The sequence below is a fragment of the Leuresthes tenuis genome, unplaced genomic scaffold, assembly GCF_036924035.1.
Source record: "Leuresthes tenuis unplaced genomic scaffold, fLeuTen1.0.hap1 SCAF_47, whole genome shotgun sequence".
NCBI lineage: Eukaryota > Metazoa > Chordata > Actinopteri > Atheriniformes > Atherinopsidae > Leuresthes > Leuresthes tenuis.
This window is the reverse complement of record NW_027325401.1, coordinates 230,805-257,113: the sequence shown is the minus strand read 5'-3', so window position 1 is coordinate 257,113 and position 26,309 is coordinate 230,805. Positions and strand designations below refer to the sequence as shown.

At 42.3% G+C, this 26,309-nt stretch overlaps 6 non-coding genes across 6 annotated transcripts; 2 read left to right on the top strand and 4 right to left on the bottom strand.

The window, feature by feature from the left end:
• The first annotated feature begins 281 nt into the window (after window positions 1-281).
• LOC140285578 (U5 spliceosomal RNA) lies at window positions 282-395 on the top strand. The gene has a single exon (XR_011910591.1). It is a non-coding gene; the product is annotated as a U5 spliceosomal RNA (small nuclear RNA).
• A 3,247-nt stretch (window positions 396-3,642) lies between these two features.
• On the bottom strand, window positions 3,643-3,826 carry LOC140285562 (U2 spliceosomal RNA). Its single transcript, XR_011910576.1, has one exon. It is a non-coding gene; the product is annotated as a U2 spliceosomal RNA (small nuclear RNA).
• Window positions 3,827-4,134: 308 nt separating this feature from the next.
• On the bottom strand, window positions 4,135-4,248 carry LOC140285532 (U5 spliceosomal RNA). Its single transcript, XR_011910549.1, has one exon. It is a non-coding gene; the product is annotated as a U5 spliceosomal RNA (small nuclear RNA).
• A 15,138-nt stretch (window positions 4,249-19,386) lies between these two features.
• Window positions 19,387-19,500, top strand: LOC140285577 (U5 spliceosomal RNA). The gene has a single exon (XR_011910590.1). It is a non-coding gene; the product is annotated as a U5 spliceosomal RNA (small nuclear RNA).
• Window positions 19,501-22,753: 3,253 nt separating this feature from the next.
• On the bottom strand, window positions 22,754-22,937 carry LOC140285561 (U2 spliceosomal RNA). Its single transcript, XR_011910575.1, has one exon. It is a non-coding gene; the product is annotated as a U2 spliceosomal RNA (small nuclear RNA).
• Window positions 22,938-23,245: 308 nt separating this feature from the next.
• LOC140285571 (U5 spliceosomal RNA) lies at window positions 23,246-23,359 on the bottom strand. Its single transcript, XR_011910584.1, has one exon. It is a non-coding gene; the product is annotated as a U5 spliceosomal RNA (small nuclear RNA).
• Window positions 23,360-26,309: the final 2,950 nt, after the last annotated feature.

Below are 26,309 nucleotides of genomic sequence, written 5' to 3'. Positions count from 1 at the left end.
GTGTGGGCTAACCGGGAGAATTGCTTGAAAGAAACGCGACACCGAATGAGCGATCAGAACAAAGCCTCAATACGGGATTCTCGTGGTGTTTTTGTTGCTGCCTTGTCTATTGCACAGAGTAAAAGACAAGGCAGCCATCGAATAGGGCCCGATTGTTCCTAGTTAGTCAGCCGAGGAGCAAGGGGGGGGGGGAGCAAGCGTCTCAACCAAGCAAAGCTCACCATGGGGAAGGTGGCTATGCCAACTAGCCTGATGCCCTGCTCCCGCAGTGACGGATAATCGTACTCTGGTTTCTCTTCATAACGTACAAGTCTTTCGCCTTTTACTAAAGATTTCTGTGGAGAGCAGCACTAATGAGTTGTTTCTATTTTTGGCAGGCTTTACCTTTGCGGGTGAAGCCCTTTCTGTCTGTGCAAAAGAAATCTTCTTACTATGCAGAGTGACTTCTCTGAGTAGAGTCGCCTTACTTGTTGCGACTGTGCCGATGTTCGAAGCTGGAGTGCAAAGTTGTTGCTTGAATGGTGCTTGCTGGAGCGTGCGGGAGTGCAAAGTTATACCATTTAAAAGGGCTGAAGAGTGCTCAGTGCAGCGGGTGGGCGACACTCTGGCCACCTTGAAAACGGAGGTTACATCCACTACCAGGGGCAGCCCAAGTTCTGCCGCAAGTGTGGTGAGCATGGGCACCTGGTTGAGGCTTGTACCAAGGTGTTATGTGGGAAGAGCAGAGAAATTGGGCAAACTTTTGGAGAGTGTCCAAATGGCAGGAAATGTAATCTCTGTGGAGAATTAAATCACCTCTTCAGAGATTGCCCTAAATCTTTTGCCAACAAATTAAAGACGGTAAAGCCACAGTCAAGCCAACAAAGAGAAGGACCAAAGGTGGCAGTTGGTGAACAAAGTGAAGAGGTTGACCCAATAAATTCAAACTTCCCGCCAAAAGCTTGGATTGGAAGTGAGGAGCAAAAAGGGGAGGGGCCTGTAGAGGCCTCACCACTCAGTGTTGAAGTCTGTGAGAATTCACAGGCAGAGGGTGGAGCTACGCTAAATGAGGAGGAAGAGCAGACAGGTGAGTCTAGTGAAGATACTCACCTCCCAGAAGGTCAACAGCCGAAGAGGACGGCATCTGAGCCTCTGATTCCCCAGTGGTATCAGAGAAGAGGGGAAGGGTTAGGTCCCTTTCAGACAGTTCTTCAGTGGAAGAACCTAGAGTCTTCCCCTCCGACTCACCAAATGAGGTCTCCTTTTTAACTTCAGCTCTGCAATCAACCCCCAGGGACTCAAAGTTAAATGCAACATTGCGTCAGAGGCCAACACCGAGAGTCCGAAAAGGAAATATAGATCACCCTACTCACTTTTCACCTAAAGAAATGAAGGAAGAGCTAGTTTCCCAAGAAATAACCTGTGTGTAATTTGTTTTGATAACTTAGAAAAACGAAAATGACATACCTACTTTCCTTTATGCTTTTAATGGTTCTCACCTTCTCAACACTAAATGTGAGAAGTGTGAAATCAAAGACAAGAGCCCAGAGTATTTTATCCTTCTTAGACTCCATAAAATCAGATGTGTTTTTAATACAAGAATGTGGACTACCTTTTTTAAAAAACCATAGACAATGGGAGGAAATGTGGCCCCATTTATCGATATGGAGTGGCTCAAATCAAAATAAAAATGATGGTGTGGCCATTCTAATTAAAAATCCGCATGTTCTGGTGAAAGGTAGCACAGTGGTGAGAGACGGACGGGCACTTTTAGCACACTTGAATTTTATGGGGCAAGACTTTAACCTCTTAAATATTTATGGTTTCAATGGAAAAAATGAAAGGTATGACCTTTTAGAAGATATACAGCTTTACATGCTAGGGCAAGTACCTTTAGTTGTAGGAGGGGATTTTAACTGTATCTTGAGCAGGAAAGATAGAAAAAGAGCAGGGGTAGATTTTAAAGTGGATAAGACTTCGATTTTACTTCAGGGCATATGCAGGGATTTTAAGCTTACTGACTGTTTTAAAACCATGCATCCCAGAGAGGAGGGCTTCACCTGGTTTAGTCATGATGGCACCAGAGCCTCTCGCATTGATTATTTCTTTACTAGAGATTGCCCACCCACTGATGTTAGATTAACCCCTGTTTTCTTTTCAGACCACCTTGTGCTCTCCTGCACCCTTTCACCCCCTTCTGGTGTGACGGTAGGAAGTGGTCTGTGGAAACTCAACTGTTCCCTGTTGGAGGATGAAATCATAGTCAGTCAGTACAGGGAATGTTATAAAGAGTGGCAGACCCTTCAAGACCTCTACGAAACACATGCACAATGGTGGGAAATGGTGAAGGAAACGACCCAGACTTTTTTTAAACAGCAAGGTAAACGTAAAAAAAGGAAAGAGAATAGATGTATGATGGGACTACATAAACGCTTACAGCGCTACTTTAAACTAAATCAGTGTGGCATAGACTTTAAAGAAGAAATCAAAGATGTCAAAAAGGAAATGTCAGTTTTAGCAGAAATAAAGAGTAAAGGAATTTTTGTAAGAAGCAGGGAGCAGGAAATTGAGGAAGGTGAAAAAGAAAGAAAGTTATAAATAAAAAGGAGTGTATTCAAAATCTAAAAAGAGAAGATGGGTTTTTAACAAAATCCACACAAGAGATGATTGAAACTGTACATACCTTTTATAGTATCATGTACAAAGAGAAACCAGTGCACTTGGAAACATCGGCAGAAATCTCAAAATTCGTTGACAAAACCGTAAAAGAGAATGCACACTTGACACAGAATTTTACTGCTTTAGAGTTAAAAAAATGCCTAACAGGTTTTAAGAGAAGTCGAGCTCCGGGTTTAGACGGGCTTCCTGCAGAATTCTATCTGACCTATTGGGACCTTTTATCATCAGACATTTTAGATGTTTTTAAAGATTTTGAAAAACTCGACCGACTGCCTGACAGTTTTAGAGTGGGAATAGTGACTCTACTTTATAAAAAAAATGATAAGACTGACCTAAAGAATTGGAGGCCCATCACACTTTTAAACTTTGACTGTAAACTTTTTAGCAAGGTTTTAGCGACACGGATGTCCTCTGTTTTAGAGGAGGTAATTCACCCAGACCAAGCTTGTGCCATCTCAGGGAGACAACTCACCGACAGCCTCGTACTGATTCGAGACATCATTGATTACGCTAGAGACAGAAACACCCGGCTTGTCATCTTAAATTTAGACTTTGAAAAAGCATTTGATCGGGTCTCGCATCAATATCTCTTTCAGGTGTTGCAGCCATCGAAAAGGGCCCGATTGTTCCTACTTGGTGAGCTTTGCTTGGTTGAGACGCTTGCCCCCCCCCCCCCCTGCTCCTCGGCTGACCAAGTAGAAACAATCCATTCGATGGCTGCCTTGTCTTTTTCTCTGTGCAAAAGACAAGGCAGCCACAAACACCACGGGAACACCGTATTGAGGCTTTGTTCTGACCACTCATTCGGTGTCGCGTTTCTTTCAAGCAATTCTCCCGGTTAGCCCGCACTCGGCTCGCTCCCAGAGCCGTGTTAAAGTCCACTTCGCATTCACTCTCTTTTCTCAGCAGATTAAAAGAAAGTTTCATCTTGGGCTCCCTGAAACTTCCATCCTGCACCGCTGTTTGCTTTTTCACAAGAGCAGAGGAGAGCGCACCGTTCCCAGCGGCACTGCAGTACCGGGTCGAGGCTTGGAGTGAACGGAGCAAGCTTCTTTTTCAACTCCTATTCTTAAAAATCCATTTAATATGTTGTCCTCGTATAGAGGACATATTAAACTGATAAGAACAGATACTACACTTGATCTTAGCCAAAAGGCCGAGAAGCGATAACTGTCCACTGTTTCAGGTCCGAGGGCCCTTGCTGGCACAATGCGCACTTGTAGCAGTGTTCTTTTTATGGCCATAGGTGGCCAGAGTGTCACGTTGCACCTCCGCCCACCCGCTGCACTGAGCACTCTTCAGCCCTTTTAAATGGTATAACTTTGCACTCCCGCATGCTCCAGCAAGCACCATTCAAGCAACAACTTTGCACTCCAGCTTCGAACATCGGCACAGTCGCAACAAGTAAGGCGACTCTACTCAGAGAAGTCACTCTGCAAAGTAGCAAGATTTCTTTTGCACAGACAGAAAGGGCTTCACCCGCAAAGGTAAAGCCTGCCAATAATAGAAACAAGTCATTAGTGCTGCTCTCCACGGAAGTCTTTAGTAAAAGGCGAAAGACTTGTATGTTATGAAGAGAAACCAGAGTACGATTATCCGTCACTGCGGGAGCAGGGCATCAGGCTAGTTGATATAGCCACCGTCCCCATGGTGAGCTTTGCTTGGTTGAGACGCTTGCCCCCCCCCCCCCCCCCCCCCCCCCCCCCTGCTCCTCGGCTGACCAAGTAGGAACAATCGGGCCCTATTCGATGGCTGTCTTGTCTTTTACTCTATGCAAAAGACAAGGCAGCAACAAAAACACCACGAGAATCCCGTATTGAGGCTTTGTTCTGACCGTTCATTCGGTGTCGCGTTTCTTTCAAGCAATTCTCCCGGTTAGCCGACACTCGGCTCGCTCCCATAGCCTAGTTAAAGTCTACTTCGCATTCACTCTCTTTTCTCTGCAGACTCTTGGGATTTTATCTATAAAATGAATTCCTTCACTCAAACTATGTTAAAACTGCTTTGTCGTTCATATTTACCATGTCTAGAAAGATTTAAACAAAAAAAACAACGTTGTACTTTGCAGTAAAAGAAAGAGCAAATCTAAAGTTTCAGGAATCCGAGAATAAGCTTACTTTCATGAGTGCTTCACGATTTCAGATTTTGCTATAAAATGAATTTCTTCACTCAAACTAAATTAAAACTGCTAAACCGCTAATCTGTTACATGTAAGGCAGATGTCAAATTCACCGAAATAGGATCTAAGGGTATTCGGCCAATCGAGCTGTAGCAGCTTCGGTAAAAGAGTATAAGTTGAAGAGTTTGTGAATAAAGGTGTGCGCACACATAGTGAGCTGTAAGAAAATAGGCAGGGAGCAATGCCGGCTGGGGTATATGTTCTTGTATGTTGTCTGACTGTTTGATTCGAATGTGTTGTGTAAGTGTCCTGTTGAATGTTTGGGCTTTGACACTTCACTGTGGTTGTTAACTGTGTGGTGTGTCCTGAAATGTTATATGTTTGGGCTGTGTGACATGCTTAATGCTTGTCAGTAGCTACCCACTTATTCATATATAGCAACTGACAACATAAGAAGTCTGGACATACTTTGATAGTAGTTGTAGAAGTATCCTTATTGATAATAGATAAACTAATTCATAGTGATAGAACAGTAGATGAACAGGTGCCTGCACGTCTCACGAAAATAAAATGGGTGTATGATTGCTGACGGCAGAGCAATACTGCCAAACTTATGAGTTCTTGTGGCAAACTTGATTCAGTGTCTTGACGTGTATACGCTGTTTCGCTGACTTGATTGTCACAAGAAACAAAGTGTGTTTGATAAGATCCGACCATTTTATTACGGGAGGATCAGTATGTATGGATTCTGATGTGACTGATAAACCCATTCGTATCTTAAGCATAATCTAATATGTGAGACAACGCCCTGGCACACAATCAAAAAAAAAAAGAGAGAGCGGTTTTGTGTCCCCACAGTCCATAATGTAGAAAAGAGAGAAAAAAGCCTTTCTGATTTGGTGTGTGTGCTCATAGTGCAGAGTGTAGAGAAAAGAAAGCCGTTTTGGTGTCACGGGTGTTGTGACTTACACACACACATTTCTAAATTGAGAAAGGAAATTATTTTAGAGGAAGCACTAGAGTTTAGATCCCACATTTGTTGATAGGCATTCATTTATTTCTTCACTTCTGATGAAGTTTCAACAATAAACAAGAAACTTTGTATTATGAGAAAGAACCAGACTCATTCTTCAGGAATCCGAAAATAAGCTCTATTTTATGAGTTATGCACGAATTTGGATTCTCCTATAAAACGAATTCATTAACTCAAACCAAGTTAAGACTGCTTTGTCCTTCATATTTATTCATGTCTAATCAAGTTTCAACGATAAACAACGTTGTACTTTGTAGAATGAGAAAGAACTTCTTCAGCAATAAGCATCTCTCGACATATGACGAAATACAGATTTTGCTATAAAATTAATTCCTTCTATCAGCCTGACTTAAAACTGTTTGTCCTCCTTATTTATCCACTTCAAATCAAGTTTCAACAATTAAAAAAAATTGTAGTTTGAGAAAGAACAACTTAATCTTCAGCAATCAGTATAAAAAGAGGTGCAAATGCCAACCATACATACCTAAAAGGTGGAGCGGAAGTATTCAGCTGCAAGTAGGTGTGAATGTTCGACCATAATTTGTAAAAAGCGGGTAAGAAAAGGTTCGAATGCCCGACTATATATTAACAAAAGCGGGAGGAGAGGTCTTCGGATGAGAGTGGGTGAGAATTTCCAACCATAATCTATAAAATACGGTGAAAAAAAATATGTGAATGCCTCATAGAACACTAAAAGCGGAAGTGTTCGGCTGCAAGAAGGTGTGAATGTCCGACTATATTTGGTGAAAAGCAGGTGAAGCAAGGTCTGAATGCCCAACCTTACATCATCAAAAGCGAGATCAGAGGTGTTTGGCTGCAAGAAGGCCATAGTTTGCCAAAAGCGGGTAAGGTGCGAATGACCGACTAAATATCAACAAAAGTGGGGGCGGAGGTCTTCGGATGCAAGTGGGTGTGAATATCCCACCATACAAGTATGGTGGAGAGGAAGCTGTGAATGGCCGACCATAGTAAAAGGCGGGTGAGAGAAGGTGCGAATGTCAAACCATACATAATCAAAACAGGGAGCGGAGGTGTTCTGCTGTAAGAAGGTGTGAATGTCCAACCATAGTTGGTAAAAAGCAGGTAAGAAAAGGTTAAAATACCCGACTGTACACAATCAATAGCGGGAGCGGAGTTGTTCGGCTACTAAAAGGTGTGAAAGTCCGACCATGGTTTGTAAAAAGCAGGTAAGAAAAGGTGCGAAGGCCCGACAATGTATGATCAAAAGAGGGAGTGGAGGTTTTCGGCTGCAAGAAGGTCTGAATGTCCAACCATAATTTGTAAAAACCGGGGAAGAAAAGGCTCGAAAGCCCGACTATACACCATCAAAAGTGGGAGCGGAGGTGTTCAGCTGCAAGACGGTCTGAATGTCCATCAATAATTGCTAGAAAACATGAAAGAAAATTTTCGAATATCAAACTGCACATGATCATAAGCGGGAGAGGAGGTGTTCAGCTGCAAGAAGGTGTGAATGTCTACCCATAATTACTGAAAAATGGGTAAGAAAAGGTGCGAATGCCTAACCATACATCATCAAAAGAGGGAGCGGAGGTGTTCCGCTGTAAGACGGTGTGAATGTCCGACCATAGATGGTAAAAATCGGGTAAGAAAAGGTTAAATTACCCGACTGTACACAATCAAAAGAGGGAGCGGAGTTGTTCAGCTAAGAGAAGGTGTGAAAGTCCGACCTTGGTTTGTAAAAAGCGGGTAAGAAAAGGTTCGTATGCCCGAATATACACCATCAAAAGTGGAAGCGGAGGTGTTCGGCTGCAAGATATTGTGAACGTCCGACCAAAGTTTGTAAAAAGCAGTTAAGAAAAGGTTAGAATATCTAACCAAACATAATCAAAAGCGGGAGCAGAGCTGTTCGACTGCAAGTAGGTGTGAATGTCAGATCATAATTTGCAAAAAGCTGATGAGAAAGGGTGAGAATGCCCGACTATACACCATCAAATGCGGTAGCGGAGTTGTTCGGCTGTGAGTAGGTGTGAATCTCCAACCTTAATTGCTGAAAAATGTGTTAGAAAAGGTAAAAATGCCGGTCCATACATAATCAAAATCGGGAGAGGTGGTGTTCAGCTGCAAGAAGGTGTGAATGTCCACCCATAATACCTGAAAAATGGGTAAAAAAAAAGGTGCGAATGCCCAACCATACATCATCAAAAGAAGGAGTGCATGTGTTCGGCTACAAGAAGGTGTGAACGTCCAACCAAAGTTTGTAAAAAGCAGTTAAGAAAAGGTTCGAATATCTAACCAAACATAATCAAAAGCGGGAGCAGAGCTGTTCGACTGGAAGTAGGTGTGAATGTCAGATCATAATTTGCAAAAAGCTGATGAGAAAGGGTGAGAATGCCCGACTATACACCATCAAATGCGGTAGCGGAGTTGTTTGGCTGTGAGTAGGTGTGAATCTCCAACCATAATTGCTGAAAAATGTGTTAGAAAAGGTAAAAATGCCGGTCCATACATAATCAAAATCGGGAGAGGTGGTGTTCAGCTGCAAGAAGGTGTGAATGTCCACCAATAATACCTGAAAAATGGGTAAAAAAAAAGGTGCGAATGCCCAACCATACATCATCAAAAGCAGGAGTGCATGTGTTCGGCTACAAGAAGGTGTGAACGTCCAACCAAAGTTTGTAAAAAGCAGTTAAGAAAAGGTTCGAATATCTAACCAAACATAATCAAAAGCGGGAGCAGAGCTGTTCGACTGGAAGTAGGTGTGAATGTCAGATCATAATTTGCAAAAAGCTGATGAGAAAGGGTGAGAATGCCCGACTATACACCATCAAATGCGGTAGCGGAGTTGTTTGGCTGTGAGTAGGTGTGAATCTCCAACCATAATTGCTGAAAAATGTGTTAGAAAAGGTAAAAATGCCGGTCCATACATCATCAAAATCGGGAGAGGTGGTGTTCAGCTGCAAGAAGGTCTACATGTCCATCAATAATTGCTAGAAAACATGAAAGAAACTTTTCGAAAATCAAACCGCACATGATCATAAGTGGGATAGGAGGTGTTCAGCTGCAAGGTGTGAATGTCCACCCATAATTCCTGAAAAATGGGCAAAAAAAAGGTGTGAATGCCCAACCATACATCATCAAAAGCAGGAGTGGAAGTGTTCGGCTACAAGAAGGTGTGAACGTCCAACCAAAATATGTAAAAAGAAGTTAAGAAAAGGTTCGAATATCCAACCAAACATAATCAAAAGCGGGAGCAGAGCTGTTCGACTGCAAGTAGGTGTGAATGTCAGATCATAATTTGCAAAAAGCTGATGAGAAAGGGTGAGAATGCCCGACTATATATCATCAAATGCGGGAGCGGAGTTGTTCGGCTGTGAGTAGGTGTGAATCTCCGACCATAATTGCTGAAAAATGTGTTAGAAAAGGTAAAAATGCCGGTCCATACATCATCAAAAGCGAGAGGGGTTGTGTTCGGCTGTGAGTAGGTGTGAATCTCCGACCATAATTGCTGAAAAATGTGTTAGAAAAGGTAAAAATGCCGGTCCATACATCATCAAAAGCGAGAGGGGTTGTGTTCGGCTGCAAGTAGGTGTGAATGTCCAGCCATAATTACTCACAAACGGGTAAGAAAAGGTAGTATTGCCAGACCATATATGATTAAAACAGGGAGCGGAGGTGGTTCAGCTGCAAGAAGGTTTGAATGTCCGACTAAAGTTCAAATATATTAAAGAAAGCGGGAGGAGAGGTCTTCGGATGAGAGTGGTTGAAAATTTCCGACCATAATGTATAAAATGCGGTGAAAAAAAGGTGTGATAGAACACTAAAAGGTGGAGCGGAAGTGTTCGGCTGCAAGAAGGTGTGAATGTCCGACTATATTTGGTGAAAAGCAGGTGAAGCAAGGTCTGAATGCCAAACCTTACATCATCAAATGCGAGATCAGAGGTGTTTGGCTGCAAGAAGGCCATAGTTTGCCAAAAGTGGGTAAGGTGCGAATGTCCGACTAAATATCAAAAAAATTTGGGGCAGAGGTCTTCGGATGCAAGTGGGTGTGAATATCCAACCATACAAGTATTGTGGAGAGGAAGCTGTGAATAGCCGACCATAGTTTGGAAAAAGCGGGTAAGAAAAGGTTTGAATACCCGAACATACACCATCAAAAGAGGGAGCGGAGGTGTTCCGCTGTACGAAGGTGTGAATGTCCGACCATAGTTGGTAAAAAGCGGGTAAGAAAAGGTTAAAATACCCGACTGTACACAATCAATAGCGGGAGCGGAGTTGTTCGGCTACTAAAAGGTGTGAAAGTCCGACCATGGTTTGTAAAAAGCGGGTAAGAAAAGGTTCGTATGCCCGAATATACACTATCAAAACCGGAAGTGTAGGTGTTCGGCTGCAAGAAGGTGTGAACGTCCGACCAAAGTTTGTAAAAAAGCAGTTAAGAAAAGGTTCGAATATCTAACCAAACATAATCAAAAGCGGGAGCAGAGCTGTTCGACTGCAAGTAGGTGTGAATGTCAGAGAATAATTTGCAAAAAGCTGATGAGAAAGGGTGAGAAATCCCGACTATACACCATCAAATGCGGTAGCGGAGTTGTTCGGCTGTGAGTAGGTGTGATTCTCCAACCATAATTGCTGAAAAATGTGTTAGAAAAGGTAAGAATGCCGGTCCATACATCATCAAAAGCGGGAGAGGTGGTGTTCGGCTGCAAGTAGGTGTGAATGTCCATTAATAATTGCTTTAAAACATGAAAGAAAATTTTCGAATATCAAACCTTACATGATCATTAGCGGGGGAGGAGGTGTTGAGCTGCAAGAAGATGTGAATATCCACCTATAATTACTGAAAAATGGGTAGGAAAAGATGCGAATGTCCAACCATAAATCATCAAAAGCAGGAGTGGAGTTGTTCAGCTACAAGAAGGTATGAAAGTCCAACCATAGTTTGTAAAAAGCGGGTAAGAGAAGGTTCGAATACCCGAATATATACCATCAAAAGCGGAAGCGGGGGTGTTCGGCTGCAAGAAGGTGTGAACGTACGACCAAAGTTTTTAAAAAGCAGTTAAGAAAAGGTTTGAATATCCAACCGAACATAATCAAAAGCGGGAGCAGAGCTGTTCGACTGCAAGTAGGTGTGAATGTCAGATCATAATTGCTGAAAAATGTGATAGAAAAGACTAGAATGCCGGACAATACATCATCAAAAGCGGGAGAGGTGGTTTTTCGGCTGCAAGTAGGTGTGAATGTCCAGCCATAATTACTCACAAACGGGGGAAGAAAAGGTAGTATTTCCAGACCACACATGATCAAAACAGGGAATGGAGGTGGTTCAGCTGCAAGGTGTCAATGTCTGACTAAAGTTTGTAAAAACCGTGTAAGACAAGGGGCGAATGTCCGACAATGTATGATCAAAAGAGGGAGCGGAGGTTTTCGGCTGCAAGGTCTGAATGTCCAACCATAATTTGTAAAAATCGGGGAAGAAAAGGCTCGAAAGCCCGACTATACACCATCAAAAGCGGGAGCAGAGGTGTTCAGGTGCAAGAAGTTCTGAATGTCCGACCAATAATTATTGAAAAATGGGTAAGAAAAGGTGCGAATGCCAAATCATACATCATCAAAAGCAGGAGCGGATGTGTTCGGCTACAAGAAGGTTTGAATGTCCACCCATAGTAAGTAATAGGTGGGTAAGAAAAGGCTCGAATGCCCGACTATACACCATCAAAAGCGGAAGCGGAGGTGTTCGGCTGCAAGACGGTGTGAACGTCCAACCAAAGTTTGTAAAAAGCATTAAGAAAATGTTCGAATATCCAACCAAACATAATCAAAAGCGGGAGCAGAGCTGTTCGACTTAAAGTAGGTGTGAATATCAGATCATAATTTGCAAAAAGCTGATGAGAAAGGGTGAGAATGCCCGACTATACACTATCAAATGTGGGAGCGGAGGTGTTCGTCTGTGAGTAGGTGTGAATGTCCGACCATAATTGCTGAAAAATGTGATAGAAAAGGTAAGAAGGCCGGACCATATATCATCAAAAGCGGGAGAGGTTGTGTTCGGCTGCAAGAAGGTGTTAATGTCCAGCCATAATTACTCACAAACGGGTAAGAAAAGGTACTATTGCCAGACCATATATGATCAAAACAGGGAGCGGAGGTGGTTCAGCTGCAAGAAGGTTTGAATGTCCGACTAAAGTTTGTAAAAAGCGGGTAAGACAAGGTGTGAATGCCCGACAATGTATGATCAAAAGAGGAGCGGAGGTTTTCGGCTGCAAGAAGGTCTGAATGTCCACCCATAATTACTGAAAAATGGGTAAGAAAAGGTGCGAAAGCCCAACCGCACATGATCATAAGTGGATGAGAAGGTGTTCGACTGCAAGTAGGTGTGAATGTAATCAATGTCTACATAGATTTCAACAAAAAACAACGTTGTACTTTGCAGTAAAAGAAAGTGCAAATCAAAAGTTTTAGGAATCCGAGAATAAGCTTATTTTCATGAGTTCTGCACGATTTCGGATTTTATGTATAAAATGAATTTCTTCACGCAAACTAAGTTAACACTGCTTTTTCCTTCATATGTACCCATTTCTACATATATTTCAAGCATAAACTTCCTCATATTACCCTGAATGAGAAAGAGCCACACTTGTGATTAAGCCATACCTCCCTTTTGAGGAGTTCTGCATGATTTGGGATTTTATCTATAAAATTAATTCCTTCACTCAAACTATGTTAAAACGGCTTTTACCTTCATATATATCAATGTCTCGATAGATTTAAACAAAAAAAACAACGTACTTTGCAATAAAAGAAAGAGCAAATCAAAAGTTTTAGGAATCCGAGAATAAGCTTATTTTCATGAGTTCTGCACGATTTCGGATTTTATGTATAAAATGAATTCATTCACTCAAACCAAGTTAAAACTGCTTTTTCCTTCATATTTATCAATGTCTAGATCGACTTCAACAAAGAACAACATTGTATTTTGCAGTAGAAGAAAGAGCAAAACTGAAGGATCAGGAATCCGAGAATAAGCTTCTTTTCATACGTTCTGCATGATTTGGGATTTTATGTATAAAATGAATTCCTTCACTCAAACTAAGTTAACACTGCTTTGTCCTTCATATGTACCCATTTCTACATATATTTCAAGCATAAACTTCCTCATACTACCCTGAATGAGAAAGAACCACACTTGTGATTAAGCCATACGCCCCTTTTGAGGAGTTCTGCATGATTTGGGATTTTATGTATAAAATGAATTCCTTCACTCAAACTATGTTAAAACGGCTTTTACCTTCATATTTATCAATGTCTCGATATATTTAAACAAAAAAAACAACGTTGTACTTTGCAGTAAAAGAAAGAGCCAATCAAAAGTTTTAGGAATCCGAGAATAAGCTTATTTTCATGAGTTCTGCACGATTTCGGATTTTATGTATAAAATGAATTAATTCACTCAAACCAAGTTAAAACTGCTTTTTCCTTCATATTTATCAATGTCTAGATCGACTTCAACAAAGAACAACATTGTATTTTGCAGTAGAAGAAAGAGCAACACTGAAGGATCAGGAATCCGAGAATAAGCTTATTTTCTTATGGGCAAGTGGGAACTGCTTTGTCCTTCATATGTGTGGATGGATTTCAACTTCTTCTACTGCAAAGTCCAATGTTGTTCTTTGTTGAAGTCGATCTAGACATTGATGAATATGGAAGGACAAAGCAGTTTTAACTTGGTTTGAGCAAAGCAATTCATTTTATAGCAAAATCCGAAATCGTGCAGTACTCATGAAAGCAGGCTTATACTCGGATTCCTGAAACTTTAGATTTGCTCTTTCTTTTACTGCAAAGTACAACGTTGTTTTTTTGTTTAAATATTTCTAGACATGGTAAATATGAAGGACAAATCAGTTTTAACATAGTTTGAGTGAAGTAATGCATTTTATAAGCAAAATCCCAAATCATGCAGAACTCACGAAATGCTTTTTCTCGCTTTTCACTGCTTTTTACAAACTTTGGTCGGACGTTCACACCTTCTTGCATCCGAACACCTCCGCTTCCGCTTTTGATGATGTATATTCGGGCATTTGAACCTTTTTTTACCCGCTTTTTACAAACCATTGTCGGACTTTCACACCTTCTTGCAGCCGAACACCAACTCTCCCGCTTTTGATGATGTATGGTCCAGTATTCTTACCTTTTTCTAACACATTTTTCAGCAATTATGGTCGGACATTCACACCTACTCACAGCTGGACACCTCCGCTCCCGCTTTTGATCATACAATGTCGGGACATCGCTCCTTGTCTTACCAGCTTTTTACAAACTTTAGTCGAACATTCACACCTTCTTGCAGCTGAACACCTCCGCTCCCGCTTTTGATGATGTATAGTCGGGCTTTCGAGCCTTTTCTTACCCGGTTTTTACAAATTATGGTTGGACATTCAGACCTTGCAGCCGAACACCTCCGCTCTCTCTTTTGATCATACATTGTTGGGCATTCGCACCTTGTCTTACCCGCTTTTTACAAACTATAGTCAGACATTAACACCTTGCAGCTGAACCTCCGCTCCCTGTTTTGATCATGTATGGTCTGGCAATACTACCTTTTCTTCCTCCGTTTGTGAGTAATTATGGCTGGACATTCACACCTACTTGCAGTCGAACAGCTCTGCTCCCGCTTTTGATTATGTTTGGTTGGATATTCGAACGTTTTCTTAACTGCTTTTTACAAACCATGGTCGGACTTTCACACCTTCTTGTAGCCGAACAACTCCGCTCCCGCTATTGATTGTGTACAGTCGGGTATTTTAACCTTTTCTTACCCGCTTTTTACCAACTATGGTCGGACATTCACACCGTCTTACAGCGGAACACCTCCGCTCCCGCTTTTTATGGTGTATAGTCGGGCATTCGAACCTTTTCTTACCCGCTTTTTACAAACTTTGGTAGGACATTCAAACCTTCGTGTATCCGAAAACCTCCGCTCTCTCTTTTGATCATACATTGTCGGACATTCGCACCTTTTCTTACCCGCTTTTTACAAACCATGGTTGGACTGTCACACCTTGTAGCCGAACACATCCGCTCCCGCTATTGATTGTGTACAGTCGGGTATTTTAACCTTTTCTTACCCGCTTTTTACCAAGTATGGTCGGACATTCACACCTTCGTACAGCGGAACACCTCCGCTCCCTCTTTTGATGGTGTATGTTCGGGCATTCAAACCTTTTCTTACCCACTTTTTCCAAACTATGGTCGGCTATTCACAGCTTCCTCTCCACCATATTCACACCCACTTGCATCCGAAAACCTCCGCCCCAAATTTTGTTGATATTTAGTCGGACATTCGCACCTTACCCGCTTTTGGCAAACTATGGCCTTCTTGCAGCCTAACAACTCTGATCTTGCTTTTGATGATGTAAGGTTGGGCATTCAGACCTTGCTTCACCTGCTTTTCACCAAATATAGTCGGACATTCACACCTTCTTGCAGCCGAACACTTCCGCTCCACCTTTTAGTGTTCTATCACACCTTTTTTTTCACCGCATTTTATACATTATGGTTGGAAATTTTCAACCACTTTCATCCGAAGACCTCTCCTCCCGCTTTTGTTAATATATTTGAACTTTAGTTTGACATTCAAACCTTCTTGCAGCTGAACCACCTCCGCTCCCTGTTTTGATCATATATGGTCTGGCAATACTACCTTTTCTTACCCGTTTGTGAGTAATTATGGCTGGACATTCACACCTACTTGCAGCCGAACACCACCTCTCTCGCTTTTGATGATGTATGGACCGGCATTCTTACCTTTTCTAACACATTTTTCAGCAATTCTGGTTGGAGATTCACACCTACTCACAGCCGAACAACTCCGCTACCGCATTTGATGGTGTATAGTCGGGCATTCTCACCCTTTCTCATCAGCTTTTTGCAAATTATGATCTGACATTCACACCTACTTGCAGTCGAACAGCTCTGCTCCCGCTTTTGATTATGTTTGGTTAGATATTCGAACCTTTTCTTAACTGCTTTTTACAAACTTTGGTCGGACGTTCACAATATCTTGCAGCTGAACACCTCCTCTCCCACTTATGATCATGTGTGGTTTGATTTTCGAAAATTTTCTTTCATGTTTTCTAGCAATTATTGATGGACATTTAGACCTTCTTGCAGCTGAACACCACCTCTCCCGATTTTGATTATGTATGGACCGGCATTTTTACCTTTTCTAACACATTTTTCAGCAATTATGGTTGGAGATTCACACCTACTCACAGCCGAATAACTCCGCTACCGCATTTGATGGTGTATAGTCGGGCATTCTCACCCTTTCTCATCAGCTTTTTGCAAATTATGATCTAACATTCACACCTACTTCCAGTCGAACAGCTCTGCTCCCGCTTTTGATTATGTTTGGTTAGATATTCGAACCTTTTCTTAACTGCTTTTTACAAACTTTGGTCGGACGTTCACAATATCTTGCAGCCGAACACCTCAGCTTCCGCTTTTGATGGTGTATATTCGGGCATACGAACCTTTTCTTACCCGCTTTTTACAAACCAAGGTCGGACTTTCACACCTTCTCTTAGCTGAACAACTCCGCTCCCTCTTTTGATTGTGTACAGTCGGGTAATTTAACCTTTTCTTACCCGCTTTTTACCATCTATGGTCGGACATTCACACCGTCTTACATCGGAACACCTCCGCTCTCTCTTTTGATGATGTATGGTTAGGCATTCGCACCTTTTCTTACCCATTTTTCAGTAATTATGGGTAGAGATTCACACCTTCTTGCAGCTGAACACCTCCTCTCCCGCTTATGATCATGTGCAGTTTGATATTCGAAAATTTTATTTCATGTTTTCTAGCAATTATTGATGGACATTCAGACCGTCTTGCAGCTGAACACCTCCGCTCCCACTTTTGATGGTGTATAGTCGGGCTTTCGAGCCTTTTCTTCCCCGGTTTTTTCAAATTATGGTTGGACATTCAGACCTTCTTGCAGCCGAAAACCTCCACTCCCTCTTTTGATCATACATTGTCGGGCATTTGCACCTTTTCTTACCCGCTTTTTACAAACCATGGTCGGACTTTCACACCTTTTAGTAGCCGAACAACTCCGCTCCCGCTATTGATTGTGTACAGTCGGGTATTTTAACCTTTTCTTACCCGCTTTTTACCAACTATGGTTGGACATTCACACCTTCTTACAGCAGAACACCTCCGCTCCCTGTTTTGATTATGTATGGTTTGACATTCGCACCTTCTCTCACCCGCCTTTTACTATGGTCGGCCATTCACAGCTTCCTCTCCACCATACTTGTATGGTGGGATATTCACACCCACTTGCATCCGAAGACCTCCGCCCCCACTTTTGTTGATATTTAGTCGGTCATTCGCACCTTACCCGCTTTTGGCAAACTATGGCCTTCTTGCAGCCAAACACCTCTGATCTCGCTTTTGATGATGTAAGGTTGGGCATTCAGACCTTGCTTCACCTGCTTTTCACCAAATATAGTCGGACATTCACACCTTCTTGCAGCCGAACACTTCCGCTTTTAGTGTTCTATGAGGCATTCACATATTTTTTTTCACCGTATTTTATAGATTATGGTTGGAAATTCTCACCCACTCTCATCCGAAGACCTCTCCTCCCGCTTTTGTTAATATATAGTCGGGCATTCGAACCTTTTCTTACCCGCTTTTTACAAATTATGGTCGAACATTCACACCTACTTGCAGCTGAATACTTCCGCTCCACCTTTTAGGTATGTATGGTTGGCATTTGCACCTCTTTTTATACTGATTGCTGAAGATTAAGTTGTTCTTTCTCAAACTACAAATTTTTTTTAATTGTTGTAACTTGATTTGAAGTGGATAAATAAGGAGGACAAACAGTTTTAAGTCAGGCTGATAGAAGGAATTAATTTTATAGCAAAATCTGTATTTCGTCATATGTCGAGAGATGCTTATTGCTGAAGAAGTTCTTTCTCATAATACAAAGTTTGTTGTTTATTGTTGAAACTTCATCAGAAGTGAAGAAATAAATGAATGCCTATCAACAAATGTGGGATCTAAACTCTAGTGCTTCCTCTAAAATAATTTCCTTTCTCAATTTAGAAATGTGTGTGTGTAAGTCACAACACCCGTGACACCAAAACGGCTTTCTTTTCTCTACACTCTGCACTATGAGCACACACACCAAATCAGAAAGGCTTTTTTCTCTCTTTTCTACATTATGGACAGTGGGGACACAAAACCGCTCTCTCTCTTTTTTTTTTTTTATCGTGTGCCAGGGCGTTGTATCACGTATTAGATTATGCTTAAGATACGAATGGGTTTATCAGTCACATCAGAATCCATACATACTGATCCTCCCGTAATAAAATGGTCGGATCTTATCAAACACACTTTGTTTCTTGTGACAATCAAGTCAGCGAAACAGCGTATACACGTCAAGACACTGAATCAAGTTTGCCACAAGAACTCATAAGTTTGGCAGTATTGCTCTGCCGTCAGCAATCATACACCCATTTTATTTTCGTGAGACATGTGCAAGCACCTGTTCATCTACTGTTCTATCACTATGAATTAGTGATCTATTATCAATAAGGATACTTCTACAACTACTATCAAAGTATGTCCGGACTTCTTATGTTGTCAGTTGCTATATATGAATAAGTGGGTAGCTACTGACAAGCATTAAGCATGTCACACAGCCCAAACATATAACATTTCAGGACACACCACACAGTTAACAACCACAGTGAAGCGTGTCAAAGCCCAAACATGTAACATTCAACAGGACACTTACACAACACATTCAAATCAAACAGTCAGACAACATACAAGAACATATACCCCAGCCGGCATTGCTCCCTGCCTATTTTCGTACAGCACACTATGTGTGCGCACACCTTTATTCACAAACTCTTCAACTTATACTCTTTTACCGAAGCTGCTACAGCTCGATTGGCCGAATACCCTTTGATCCTATTTCGGTGAATTTGACATCTGCCTTACATATAACAGATTAGCGGTTTAGCAGTTTTAATTTAGTATGAGTGAAGGAATTCATTTTATAGCAAAATCCGAAATCGTGAAGAACTCATGAAAGTAAGCTTATTCTCGGATTCCTGAAACTTTAGATTTGCTCTTTCTTTTACTGCAAAGTACAACGTTGTTTTTTTTGTTTAAATCTTTCTAGACATGGTAAATATTAAGGACGAAGCAGTTTTAACATAGTTTGAGTGAAGGAATTCATTTTATAGATAAAATCCCAAGAGTCTGCTGAGAAAAGAGAGTGAATGCGAAGTAGACTTTAACACGGCTATGGGAGCGAGCCGAGTGTGGGCTAACCGGGAGAATTGCTTGAAAGAAACGCGACACCGAATGAGCGATCAGAACAAAGCCTCAATACGGGATTCTCGTGGTGTTTTTGTTGCTGCCTTGTCTTTTGCACAGAGTAAAAGACAAGGCAGCCATCGAATAGGGCCCGATTGTTCCTACTTGGTCAGCCGAGGAGCAAGGGGGGGAGCAAGCGTCTCAACCAAGCAAAGCTCACCATGGGGAAGGTGGCTATGCCAACTAGCCTGATGCCCTGCTCCCGCAGTGACGGATAATCGTACTCTGGTTTCTCTTCATAACGTACAAGTCTTTCGCCTTTTACTAAAGATTTCTGTGGAGAGCAGCACTAATGAGTTGTTTCTATTTTTGGCAGGCTTTACCTTTGCGGGTGAAGCCCTTTCTGTCTGTGCAAAAGAAATCTTCTTACTGTGCAGAGTGACTTCTCTGAGTAGAGTCGCCTTACTTGTTGCGACTGTGCCGATGTTCGAAGCTGGAGTGCAAAGTTGTTGCTTGAATGGTGCTTGCTGGAGCGTGCGGGAGTGCAAAGTTATACCATTTAAAAGGGCTGAAGAGTGCTCAGTGCAGCGGGTGGGCGACACTCTGGCCACCTTGAAAACCGAGGTTACATCCACTACCAGGGGCAGCCCAAGTTATGCCGCAAGTGTGGTGAGCATGGGCACCTGATTGAGGCTTGTACCAAGGTGTTATGTGGGAAGAGCAGAGAAATTGGGCAAACTTTTGGAGAGTGTCCAAATGGCAGGAAATGTAATCTCTGTGGAGAATTAAATCACCTCTTCAGAGATTGCCCTAAATATTTTGCCAACAAATTAAAGACGGTAAAGCCACAGTCAAGCCAACAAAGAGAAGGACCAAAGGTGGCAGTTGGTGAACAAAGTGAAGAGGTTGACCCAATAAATTCAAACTTCCCGCCAAAAGCTTGGATTGGAAGTGAGGAGCAAAAAGGGGAGGGGCCTGTAGAGGCCTTACCACTCAGTGTTGAAGTCTGTGAGAATTCACAGGCAGAGGGTGGAGCTACGCTAAATGAGGAGGAAGAGCAGACAGGTGAGTCTAGTGAAGATACTCACCTCCCCGAAGGTCAACAGCCGAAGAGGACGGCATCTGAGCCTCTGATTCCCCAGTGGTATCAGAGAAGAGGGGAAGGGTTAGGTCCCTTTCAGACAGTTCTTCAGTGGAAGAACCTAGAGTCTTCCCCTCCGACTCACCAAATGAGGTCTCCTTTTTAACTTCAGCTCTGCAATCAACCCCCAGGGACTCAAAGTTAAATGCAACATTGCGTCAGAGGCCAACACCGAGAGTCCGAAAAGGAAATATAGATCACCCTACTCACTTTTCACCTAAAGAAATGAAGGAAGAGCTAGTTTCCCAAGAAATAACCTGTGTGTAATTTGTTTTGATAACTTAGAAAAACGAAAATGACATACCTACTTTCCTTTATGCTTTTAATGGTTCTCACCTTCTCAACACTAAATGTGAGAAGTGTGAAATCAAAGACAAGAGCCCAGAGTATTTTATCCTTCTTAGACTCCATAAAATCAGATGTGTTTTTAATACAAGAATGTGGACTACCTTTTTAAAAAAACCATAGACAATGGGAGGAAATGTGGCCCCATTTATCGATATGGAGTGGCTCAAATCAAAATAAAAATGATGGTGTGGCCATTCTAATTAAAAATCCGCATGTTCTGGTGAAAGGTAGCACAGTGGTGAGAGACGGACGGGCACTTTTAGCACACTTGAATTTTATGGGGCAAGACTTTAACCTCTTAAATATTTATGGTTTCAATGGAAAAAATGAAAGGTATGACCTTTTAGAAGATATACAGCTTTACATGCTAGGGCAAGTACCTTTAGTTGTAGTAGGGGATTTTAACTGTATCTTGAGCAGGAAAGATAGAAAAAGAGCAGGGGTAGATTTTAAAGTGGATAAGACTTCGATTTTACTTCAGGGCATATGCAGGGATTTTAAGCTTACTGACTGTTTTAAAACCATGCATCCCAGAGAGGAGGGCTTCACCTGGTTTAGTCATGATGGCACCAGAGCCTCTCGCATTGATTATTTCTTTACTAGAGATTGCCCACCCACTGATGTTAGATTAACCCCTGTTTTCTTTTCAGACCACCTTATGCTCTCCTGCACCCTTTCACCCCCTTCTGGTGTGACGGTAGGAAGTGGTCTGTGGAAACTCAACTGTTCCCTGTTGGAGGATGAAATCATAGTCAGTCAGTACAGGGAATGTTATAAAGAGTGGCAGACCCTTCAAGACCTCTACGAAACACATGCACAATGGTGGGAAATGGTGAAGGAAACGACCCAGACTTTTTTTAAACAGCAAGGTAAACGTAAAAAAAGGAAAGAGAATAGATGTATGATGGGACTACATAAACGCTTACAGCGCTACTTTAAACTAAATCAGTGTGGCATAGACTTTAAAGAAGAAATCAAAGATGTCAAAAAGGAAATGTCAGTTTTAGCAGAAATAAAGAGTAAAGGAATTTTTGTAAGAAGCAGGGAGCAGGAAATTGAGGAAGGTGAAAAAGAAAGAAAGTTAAGAAAATAAAAAGGAGTGTATTCAAAATCTAAAAAGAGAAGATGGGTTTTTAACAAAATCCACACAAGAGATGATTGAAACTGTACATACCTTTTATAGTAACATGTACAAAGAGAAAACAGTGCACTTGGAAACATCGGCAGAAATCTTAAAATTCGTTGACAAAACCGTAAAAGAGAATGCACACTTGACACAGAATTTTACTGCTTTAGAGTTAAAAAAATGCCTAACAGGTTTTAAGAGAAGTCGAGCTCCGGGTTTAGACGGGCTTCCTGCAGAATTCTATCTGACCTATTGGGACCTTTTATCATCAGACATTTTAGATGTTTTTAAAGATTTTGAAAAACTCGACCGACTGCCTGACAGTTTTAGAGTGGGAATAGTGACTCTACTTTATAAAAAAATGATAAGACTGACCTAAAGAATTGGAGGCCCATCACACTTTTAAACTTTGACTGTAAACTTTTTTGCAAGGTTTTAGCGACACGGATGTCCTCTGTTTTAGAGGAGGTAATTCACCCAGACCAAGCTTGTGCCATCTCAGGGAGACAACTCACCGACAGCCTCGTACTGATTCGAGACATCATTGATTACGCTAGAGACAGAAACACCCGGCTTGTCATCTTAAATTTAGACTTTGAAAAAGCATTTGATCGGGTCTCGCATCAATATCTCTTTCAGGTGTTGCAGCCATCGAAAAGGGCCCGATTGTTCCTACTTGGTGAGCTTTGCTTGGTTGAGACGCTGTGCCCCCCCCCCCCCCCCCCCGCTCCTCGGCTGACCAAGTAGAAACAATCTATTCGATGGCTGCCTTGTCTTTTACTCTGTGCAAAAGACAAGGCAGCCACAAACACCACGGGAACACCGTATTGAGGCTTTGTTCTGACCACTCATTCGGTGTCGCGTTTCTTTCAAGCAATTCTCCCGGTTAACCCGCACTCGGCTCGCTCCCAGAGCCGTGTTAAAGTCCACTTCACATTCACTCTCTTTTCTCAGCAGATTAAAAGAAAGTTTCATCTTGGGCTCCCTGAAACTTCCATCCTGCACCGCTGTTTGCTTTTTCACAAGAGCAGAGGAGAGCGCACCGTTCCCAGCGGCACTGCAGTACCGGGTCGAGGCTTGGAGTGAACGGAGCAAGCTTCTTTTTCAACTCCTATTCTTAAAAATCCATTTAATATGTTGTCCTCGTATAGAGGACATATTAAACTGATAAGAACAGATACTACACTTGATCTTAGCCAAAAGGCCGAGAAGCGATAACTGTCCACTGTTTCAGGTCCGAGGGCCCTTGCTGGCACAATGCGCACTTGTAGCAGTGTTCTTTTTATGGCCATAGGTGGCCAGAGTGTCACGTTGCACCTCCGCCCACCCGCTGCACTGAGCACTCTTCAGCCCTTTTAAATGGTATAACTTTGCACTCCCGCATGCTCCAGCAAGCACCATTCAAGCAACAACTTTGCACTCCAGCTTCGAACATCGGCACAGTCTCAACAAGTAAGGCGACTCTACTCAGAGAAGTCACTCTGCACAGTAACAAGATTTCTTTTGCACAGACAGAAAGGGCTTCACCCGCAAAGGTAAAGCCTGCCAAAAATAGAAACAACTCATTAGTGCTGCTCTCCACAGAAGTCTTTAGTAAAAGGCGAAAGACTTGTACGTTATGAAGAGAAACCAGAGTACGATTATCCGTCACTGCGGGAGCAGGGCATCAGGCTAGTTGGCATAGCAACCTTCCCCATGGTGAGCTTTGCTTGGTTGAGACGCTTGCCCAACCCCCCCCCCCCCCCCCCCCCCCCCCCCTTGCTCCTCGGCTGACCAAGTAGGAACAATCGGGCCCTATTCGATGGCTGCCTTGTCTTTTACTCTGTGCAAAAGACAAGGCAGCAACAAAAACACCACGGGAAAACCGTATTGAGGCTTTGTTCTGACCGCTCATTCGGTGTCGCGTTTCTTTCAAGCAATTCTCCCGGTAAGCCCGCACTCGGCTCGCTCCCAGAGCCGTGTTAAAGTCTACTTCGCATTCACTCTCTTTTCTCAGCAGACTCTTGGGATTTTATCAATAAAATGAATTCCTTCACTCAAACTATGTTAAAACTGCTTTGTCCTTCATATTTACCATGTCTTGAAAGATTTAAACAAAAAAACCAACGTTGTACTTTGCAGTAAAAGAAATAGCAAATCTAAAGTTTCAGGAATCCGAGAATAAGCTTACTTTCATGAGTTCTTCACGATTTCGGATTTTGCTATAAAATGAATTCCTTCACTCAAACTAAATTAAAACTGCTAAACCGCTAATCCGTTATATGTAAGGCAGATGTCAAAATTTCCGACCATAATGTATAAAATGCGGTGAAAAAAAGGTGTGATAGAACACTAACAGTGGAGCGGAAGTGTTCGGCTGCAAGAAGGTGTGAATGTCCGACTATATTTGGTGAAAAGCAGGTGAAGCAAGGTCTGAATGCCAAACCTTACATCATCAAATGCGAGATCAGAGGTGTTTGGCTGCAAGAAGGCCATAGTTTGCCAAAAGCGGGTAAGGTGCGAATGTCCGACTAAATATCAAAAAATTTGGGGCAGAGGTCTTCGGATGCAAGTGGTGTGAATATCCAACCATACAAGTATGGTGGAGAGGAAGCTGTGAATAGCCGACCATAGTTTGGAAAAAGCGGGTAAGAAAAGGTTTGAATACCCGACTGTACACAATCAATAGCGGGAGCGGATGTGTTCGGCTACAAGAAGGTGTGAAAGTCCAACCATAGTTTGTAAAAAGCGGGTTAGAAAAGGTTCGAATGCCCGACTATACACCATCAAAAGCGGGAGCAGAGGTGTTCCGCTGTAAGACGGTGTGAATGTCCGACCATAGTTGGTAAAAAGCGGGTAAGGAAAAGGTTAAAATACCCGACTGTACACAATCAATAGCAGGAGCGAGTTGTTCGGCTACAAGAAGGTGTGAAAGTCCGACCATGGTTTGTAAAAACCGGGAAGAAAAGGCTCGAAAGCCCGACTATACACCATCAAAAAGAAGGTTTGAATGTCCATCAATAATTGCTTTAAAACAAGAAAGTATATTTTCGATATCAAACCGTACATGATCATAAGCGGGAGAGGAGGTGTTCCGCTGTAAGACGGTGTGAAAGTCCAACCCTGGTTGTAAAAAGCGGGTAAGAAAAGGTTCGAATGCCCGAACATACACCATCAAAAGAGGAGCGGAGGTGTTCCGCTGTAAGACGGTGTGAATGTCCGATCATAGTTGGTAAAAAGCGGGTAAGAAAAGGTTAAAATACCCGACTGTACACCAATCAAAAGAGGGAGCGGAGTTGTTCAGCTAAGAGAAGGTGTGAAAGTCCGACCATGGTTTGTAAAAAGCGGGTAAGAAAAGGTTCGTATGCCCCGAATATACACTATCAAAACCGGAAGTGTAAGTGTTCGGCTGCAGAAGGTGTGAACGTCCGACCAAAGTTTGTAAAAAAGCAGTTAAGAAAAGGTAAAGAAAAGAAAAGAAAAGAAAAGAAAAGAAAAAGCTGATGAAAAAGGGTGAGAAATCCCGACTATACACCATCAAATGCGGTAGCGGAGTTGTTCGGTCTGTGAGTAGTGTGATTCTCCAACCATAATTGCTGAAAAATGTGTTAGAAAAGGTAAGAATGCCGGTCCATACATCATCAAAAGCGGGAGAGGTGGTGTTCGGCTACAAGTAGGTGTGAATGTCCATTAATAATTGCTTTAAAACATGAAAGAAAATTTTCGAATATCAAACCTTACATGATCATTAGCGGGAGAGGAGGTGTTCAGCTGCAAGAAGATGTGAATATCCACCTATAATTACTGAAAAATGGGTAGGAAAAGATTCGAATGTCCAACCATAAATCATCAAAAGCAGGAGTGGAGTTGTTCAGCTACAAGTAGGTATGAAAGTCCAACCATGGTTTGTAAAAAGCGGGTAAGAGAAGGTTCGAATACCCGAATATATACCATCAAAAGCGGAAGCGGGGGTGTTCGGCTGCAAGAAGGTGTGAACGTCCGACCAAAGTTTGTAAAAAGCAGTTAAGAAAAGGTTTGAATATCCAACCGAACATAATCAAAAGCGGGAGCAGAGCTGTTCGACTGCAAGTAGGTGTGAATGTCAGATCATAATTGTTGAAAAATGTGATAGAAAAGACTAGAATGCCGGACAATACATCATCAAAAGCGGGAGAGGTGGTTTTTCGGCTGCAAGTAGGTGTGAATGTCCATCCATAATTACTCACAAACGGGGGAAGAAAAGGTAGTATTTCCAGACCACACATGATCAAAACAGGAAATGGAGGTGGTTCAGCTGCAAGGTGTGAATGTCTGACTAAAGTTTGTAAAAACCGTGTAAGACAAGGGGCGAATGCCCGACAATGTATGATCAAAAGAGGGAGCGGAGGTTTTCGGCTGCAAGGTCTGAATGTCCAACCATAATTTGTAAAAATCGGGGAAGAAAAGGCTCGAAAGCCCGACTAGACACCATCAAAAGCGGGAGCAGAGGTGTTCAGGTGCAAGAAGGTCTGAATGTCCGACCAATAATTACTGAAAAATGGGTAAGAAAAGGTGCGAATGCCAAATCATACATCATCGAAAGCAGGAGCGGATGTGTTCGGCTACAAGA